Raw genomic sequence first — 8,425 nt, 5'->3', positions numbered from 1 at the left:
ACAATATTTCACAGATATTTCATCAAACACCTAGAGAGCAGCATCAAAATCAAACACCCGGACAAGCAGCATCAAAATCAAACAACCGACATATACATTCATTCCTTGCCAACACTTCGTTGAGTCATTTCATCAAACACTTTATGAGTAGCATTCATATCAAAATAACCGAGTCACCGAGTCGATTCGATCCGACTCGGTTTGATTCGAGTCAAGTCGAGCTCGGGCAAGCTCGACCTTGGCTCGAAATTTTTTCAAGCTCCAAAAACGAACTCGATTTTGTCCAAATTCAATTTCGAGCCGAGGTGAGTTGAGCTTTTCCAAGTTGAATCGAGCAAGCCAATCCAGCTAATTCGACTTGTGAACACTCTACTCATAGAACTTAGGGTTGTGTGGATTCTTTCCTTAAATTTAGGTCCAATATTCACGGTGTAAGAACCATGCTAGAGGGTTGGATATTATTTATACATAAAGGGACATGTTACACTGTGACCCCAACACCACCTAGCTACACTGTAATGGTTTACGGACGCCAAGGCCCACTCCAATCTGTTTTTCCAGCTCATTTTTAGGGAATGACCCTGAGATTGAAGCAGATTCAAAGCCCAGGTGTACTATACGCAGGAAAGAGGGGCTTGGATGCCTATCATTGAAACTTTCCTTGGGCACGGAAGCTTTAGATCAAGTTGATATTTGTGCTTTTTGTTCATCTAGGTCCATGTGACATTATAAACAGGTTGGATGACAAATAAATATTACCGTGGGCCCTAGGAAGGTTTCAACGGTGGACATCTTATTCCTACCATTTCTATGCTGTGGTCTGCTTGAGCTTTGGATATGCTTCAATTTTGGGCTCATGCCATGAAATTAGCCAGCAAAATAGATGGACGGCGTGGATAAAAACATACATCACGGTGGGCCTCACAGAGTCACTACGCAATCAAGTTCATACATAAAGGTGGGCCCCACACGCAGATACAACTAATTACTAAAAAGAGGTTTTTTTTGTTTTTACCATTTGATCAAGATTCTTTAAAAACGTCTGTAGATACGAGAGGTAATTGCAATAGGAGTAGGTGTTTACAATCGATGAACGGCGTGGATAAAACACTTACATCACAGTGGGCCCCACAGATCCCTGCCCGCCCGGATAGTCCGGGCGGGGATAGGACGCGATCCGCGTCCCTCAAAGTGCAACCAGTTGGACCATAAGCGACCGTCCACCGACCTGATAACTTCCAACCTGTCATGTTCGTTTAAATCCAACCCGTCCAATAGGTGGACCCCAAGAGTATTCAGATGTGTGGAAATAGAGCCATGGGTATACCATATGCTATCTCAAGCTTTATCTACTACCTGCCAATGCGGATGCAAAACATTCGGTTGTATGCGTAGCACTTGTAGATAGTCATCAGGGCCTTTGATTTGGTGGGTAAAATGGAGACGTGCGGTTGCCTAAAAGGCAAGCTTTCGAGCAATCACAGCCATCCATTAGAGGCCCAAATAGCTACAATAGTTGGCCGTATCTGGTGCAGGGTGGCCCACCAGATCAACGATGGAGATTGCGCCACATTGTTGGAATTGTGTGGTTGGGAGTTGATAGAATGCACATTGACGGACCAGGCTGGGCCGTGCCGAGGCAGGTCATTGATTAGAAGGGCCGTCAATGGGCCGGGTTTGGTCTGGGCTGGGCCAAGACTGTCTGAAACAACCAGGCCCGTTGGGAATGTTCCGGGCTGACGGGATCTTACGTGAGACCCGAGTCTGGACAGATTAATAAACTAAAATATCTAAGCCCAAGAAAGGCCCAAATCAGGCCCAACCAGTGGTCTGGTGAGATGACCAGGCCCACTATCAAACAATCTAGCCCAGGCCCGCTGACCCAACCCACTTGGCTCAAACGCAAAACCTGTGAATTCCTCTTTTTTATGCCAGGAATGATCATAAATTTTCGAGCTGTGTAGGGCCCACCTCGATGTTTGATGGCCATCCTACCTGTCCATTAGATGAGGGGGCCCATGTTAGGCCTATTTCCGAAAATCCAGCCTAATCCATAACTCAGGCGGTCCACCCCAAAGGGGAGAATGGGTGGTGGGGAGGGGGAAGCCTGCCATAGAAAGTTAGAGATGGAAAGTGGGGTCCACCTTGTTGTGTAAATGTCATCCAACCAATCCAACCAATCATCAGGATGAAGGGACACAGCAAAATTCAAGCCATCCAAAAGTTGCGTGGGCCACAACAAGTGAATATATAAGTTTTAGGCATTATTGTAGGTCGGTAGCGCATCATAGAAGCTTCTAGATGGAATATGGGTTTCACCGTGTTGTTTACATATCATCCAACCCAATCATTAGGTGCGTCCCACCTGAGTGCTGGATCGTGACGATTCTCATGAGAAGGTACATCAGATGTCTGGTTTGGATTGTACATTCACGTCACAGGTGAGCCCCACACACCTCAAACATGTTAAAATTATATATATATATATATATATATATATATATATATATATATATATATATATATCGGAAACGCTTACATGCGAACCAGTTGGTACGTACTAACTTTTTTGAGAACCCATCATACGTGATGTGGATCTGCCCCCCCCCCCCGGGGCCTAAGTTTTACTTTGATCTAAAACTTTGATGGTCCATGAAAAATGAAAACAGTTTCCCTCCCTTGATTTGCATTTCTCTTTGCCATGGCCCACAAGAATATTAGATCGGGTTGAAAATTTGTCACATGGGATTTTATGGGATTCCGCATCACATGGACCGTTCAGATTAGACACCCATGGCACGTGTGCAAAGGTGCGCACATGCGTAGGTGCGCAGGGGAGCATGACTCATATATATATATATATATATATATATATATATATATATATATATATATATATATATATATATATATATGAAAAGGTTCCGTACGGTCGAGCTCATGGGAACACCCCGGAGGTCGAGCTGTGTGGGCCCCACCATGATGTATGTCAAACATCAACACCGTATATTTGATGGGTCCCCTTTAAATTATAGGATATCCCAAAAATCAGTTGTATATGAAACTCCGGTGGGCCATACCATTTAAAATCATGTGAAGACATGCCTAAAACATAAAAAAAGCACTTGGTGGGGCACACCTGAAATTTGGATGCATCTGATACTTGGTCTGACGCCTCATCTAAGTGGGACACATATAATGGATGGGCAGGATTTGTGAACCACATCTCGGTGGGCTGAAAAAGTAATTACGAATGCTTTAATGGAGGGTAACCTCTCTCAACTTTTGTATGTGGTGTGGCCCACGGCCCACACAAGTCACTGATTGACTTGATTTTTAAGCCCTAGGCCTACTATGGAATGGTGCATCAGACTAATGGGGTAAATGTTAGACATACATCATGGTGGGGCCCACATAGCTCGACCTGATAGGGAATTCTCATGAGCTCAACCGCGCGCGTGTGTGTGTATATATATATGTGTGTGTGTACACACACACACATATATGATCACCAGCGCACCGGTTTGCAGCTAGTTTCTTGCGCACATCAACATCAGTCATTGGATCCGATTGACGGTTGAAATTAAAAAATGTTTGGCGGGTGTACCTCAAAACACTCCGTAAGACTCGTGCTCTCCCCCAATTTCATTGCCGGATTTACTGGTATCTCTATGGCTTTCCCTCCTTACCTCCACTTAAAAACGAAAATTGTTTGCAGTAATTTGAATGGTGATTGCGTGATGATGTATTCCAAGTGGATCGGGTTAGTCAACCGGCAGGCAACCTTAACACATTGCTAGCATTACAATGAGAAGCGAGATTTTGGGTTGGGCCAAATCTTTTGGGCATTTGGATTGCAAGTTACTTTACATAAACTGCATATGCCTTAAATATGTTATTTTGATTTCTACTTGTTCATTAAATAAACAACATACTTATCAATTAGAAAGTAGAAAAGTATTTTTTCGGTATTGGCTTCTAACATCACATAAGTAATTTTCCCTCAAATTTATCCACCCCTCATTATTTTGGGCCCACGTTGGCCTTGTCCTCAATGTGAACTATCCATCGTGTGGGGCCTACCTTCAACATGGACCATTTACCTTGTGAGGCCCCTCTTCCATTTGAGCTACCCATCGTCCATCATCGGTCAAGCAGGACCCACTTTCAATGTGAATGTCCTCATGTAGGGTCCACCATGATATGAGTCATATATCATGTGGGGCCAACTTTAATATTCACCATCCATCATACAGAGCCCACCTTTGATGCGGGCCATCCATCATGTGGGCCCCATCTTCAATGTGAGCCACCCATCATGCAAGGCCCACCTTAGATGTATGTCATTCCTCATTGACAACTTTGTGGGGCCGTCTTCAATTACCACTACCCATCTTCGATGCAGACCATCCATTGTGTAGGCCATTCATCATTAGGCGACGCCCTTTGATATGGACCATTACGTGGTGCCCACCTTAATATGGGTAATCCATCATGTGGGGCCCACCTTCATTGTCATTCTCCATCATGTGGGGCCACCTTCAATATCCACCGTCCCTCAAGTGGAGCCCACCTTTGATATGGACTGTCCATCCTGTGAGCCCCACCTTCAATGTGCGTCATCCAACATACAAAAGCCCGCTTTAGATATGGATCATTCATTATCAGCGGCCTACCTTCAATGCAGACAATCCATTATGTGGTCTCACCTTGATGTTGGTGTGCACCCCGCCTTTGATGTGGACCACCAATCATGTGAAGCCTCCCTTAACATGAATCATCCATCACATAAAGAGAGAGAAGTCAAAAGTTAAAGCCCCAAAAAGGTAAACTTATGGAATTAACTTTATCGCATGAGTTACTTATACAATAATACTTACTAACTAAATTTTATTTTTATTTTTATTTTTTTAAAAGTGACTTATTAACTTGAAAAGATCTTTATTAGGTGGTATCCAAATGACCCTTAACAACTCCCCCACATTTTCTCAAATGTTTAGGATACAGGTCCAAATGACCCTAAACAAGTACTCTCTCCAAATAAATTTAGTATGAAAATGTTATTTTTGCGCTCACCATGGCATGTGTATGCAATCCATACTGTCCAGTGGGGCTGCATGCAACCATCATATGGGGACCCGTCTTAGAGCCGTGGCCCATTTTTTATCTATGGTGTCACCCACATAATGATTTGATAAGTTTGAATTTGTTGTATACAGCGATGAATCATCATTGTAGAGGCTTAGTTGATGCTCATGTTGATTGGCATACATATGAAATGGTGGGCCCAACATAGGTAGTTGATTAAAATTTTCATGCAGTTTGTAGGTCGGCATCATCCTGATGTCGATCGGCTTGTATTGTCCTTGTGATCATTGGTTGCAATAGCTACTGGCTTCCTTACTGAAGGTCGTCGAAGGTCGCACCGACCCATGGTCAAGCCGAGCAATAATCATGTTGACCTGTGACTGGACTAACCTATGATCGGGCCGAGCTATCTTGTTGGTCGGCTCTTCCCAGCTAATAGTTCTTTTTTGTGTAGTTTGATTCATTGATTTGTACTGATTGTTGGTTGACCTCTTTTCGTGGACCATCTTATTCTTCCCATAACACAGTTGAATAATAGCCCTAGAATAACCTTATTATACAACATTTGTAGAGGAAATGGCAAAAATGGGTGGTGAGACACAATCTCACATGTGGGAAAGGGTACATGTGAGTGGTGCTCATCATCAGTTAGTCCTGTACTTCTAAAACTTAACGACTCAACTCCAAACTTGGTTCGACTAAACTTTGATACTTGACTAGTGTGACTCAATTTGCTTATTTATATTATCTTATATATTTCAAATATTCATTGTTTTCTTTAACATTTTAATTTAACCACTTAAATACCGAGTCGAGTCGAGTAAAGACTCATTACGGTCTTCCACTCGATCCGACTCAATTAGACATTGAAGTTTTGAAGTGGAGTGTTTGGTTTGAATAACATTTTCAAACATGTTTTTGTCCATTACCAAAAATGCCGGCCGCCACATGACACTCCAACATCTCAGCTGTCGTTTAGTGCCGGCCCCTTGATGAAAATGAGGAGATGAAAATGAACCGCCGAAAACCTTTGGTTGCAAGAAATGAGCAAGTTTTTATTTTCTTACTTTTCAGGTGGGCTGCGTTCTAGATGGATAACTTAGTCACTAGGCTTATCTCAAACACTTTTTAGGTCTGAATTTAGATGCACTATCAAATTGAATTGCTACAAGTGAACTGACCACCAACAGGCAAGGTACCGCAGCTTGGGGACCATCCAGCATACAACTTGTGTAGAATGTCTGTAATATGAAAACAGTAGGCCCCACCAGGCCAACATGAAAATCAGTTGACACATGAATCAAGATGGTCGCCTCATTAAGAGACTAAACCTTTGAAATCAATGGACAACTGATAGTCTAACTCAACATATAGGTGTGGCCCATCTAATGAAATTCTCATGGTGGAGCTTATTGATTTTCTACACAAGTGGCATGTTGGTCTGACTCAACATATAGGTGTGGCCCAATTAATGAAATTCTCTGGGGCTTACTGATTTTCTACACAAGTGGCATGTTGGTCTGACTCAACATATAGTTGTGGCCCAACTAATGAAATTCTCAAGGTGGGGCCTACTGATTTTCTACACAAGTGGCATGTTGGCCTGACTTAACGTATAGGTGTGGCCCAACTAATGAAATGGTGGGGCCTACTAATTTTCTACACAAGTGGCATGTTAGTCTGACTCAATATATAGGTGTGGCCCAACTAATGAAATTCTCATGATGGGGCGTACTAATTTTCTACACAAGTGGCATGTTAGTCTGACTCAATATATAGGTGTGGCCCAACTAATGAAATTCTCATGGTGGGGCCTACTGATTTTCTACACAAGTGGCATGTTGGTCTGACTCAACATATAAGTGTGGCCCAACTAATGAAATTCTCATGGTGGGGCCTACTGATTTTCTACACAAGTGGCATGTTAGTCTGACTCAATATATAAGTGTGGCCCAACTAATGAAATTCTCATGGTGGGGCCTACTGATTTTCTACACAAGTGGCATGTTGGTCTGACTCAACATATAAGTGTGGCCCAACTAATGAAATTCTCATGGTGGGGGCTACTGATTTTCTACACAAGTGGCGCGTTGGTCTGACTCAACATATCAGTGTTGCCCAACTAATGAAATTCTCATAGTGGGGCCCACTGATTTTCTACACTAATGGTATGTTGCAGAAAAGATGGTACACCACAAAGAACTGTGGTACTCAGCTGCAGGTAACCAGTACTTCTCCAACCATAATTAGTTCAATAGAGTGGAAATGACCAAATTGCAATTAGCTTCCGTGAGTTTATTTGATACTCTGGCTGAGTATTACACTCGATATTCAGGTACTTAGAAATGTTACATGTGTCATATATTAACTTGAATCATACCAATTAAATAGCAGAAGCCATATTTTCATCAATATCAATTTAAAGTCTAAAATCAGTTTTGTTTTTTTTTTTTCAAACAATCCTAACATCTGATTGGTAGGCACATGTTTACTTAAATAAGACTTAGTCAAAAAAAAAAAAAAAATCAATTTTAACCGTCCAATAAATGCCCACAAATCTAATACAAGCATAATTTTTTGTTATTATTACAACTAAACTATTACCCAAAATTTGGACAAATTAATTTGAATTGATGGTATTCTTAATATATGCAATTCCTCAGTAATTTCTTAGTGCATACGTATCATGCATCACACACACACACTGCCGGAGTATCAAAGTTTCAATCTTAGAAAAGTTATTAAGTTGCTTATAAGAGTTATTCACATGCGTATTACTCATTTCGCTCCATGTAAACGTTACGTAACCGTTGAGTGGATCCACCGAGTTGTGTTCACGCCGTTCATTCAACTCACGTGTCAGATGGTGATGGTGGTATGCCTTAAAAACCAAGTTTATAAAATTATTAGGTGGGCCACACCGTAGAAAATAATGGACATTTACCCCAAGATTTTCAAATTCACGTGGGCATACCAAAGTAATGACAGTTTGATCGTTTTGACTACGAAAGATGCACCAGTATTCGCAGAGCACTGTAGGTTATAGTGCTCCTAGTTGCATCCTGGAACTTGGACAATCCAGTCCATTGATCTGAACTGTCTATTAAGTCTAGAAAATATTTTTTGGTCTATGATGAAAAAATCACAGGGATCAGATGGGCCCATCCATCCCTGATTTGTCCTTGTTTTTGCTACCCTACGTTCTTTTTGGGAAGCATGCATGGAATGGTTAGGATTTCCTTAAAAAATGACTCTTTAGAATCATAAGAAATTTATGATGTTCCCAACAAATGGATTGATAGAATTTTGTTGGACCTGTTTTTATGGAGATGATCTT

This window comes from Magnolia sinica, chromosome 8, assembly GCF_029962835.1.
Source record: "Magnolia sinica isolate HGM2019 chromosome 8, MsV1, whole genome shotgun sequence".
Lineage (NCBI taxonomy): Eukaryota > Viridiplantae > Streptophyta > Magnoliopsida > Magnoliales > Magnoliaceae > Magnolia > Magnolia sinica.
This window is presented reverse-complemented; position numbering follows the sequence as displayed.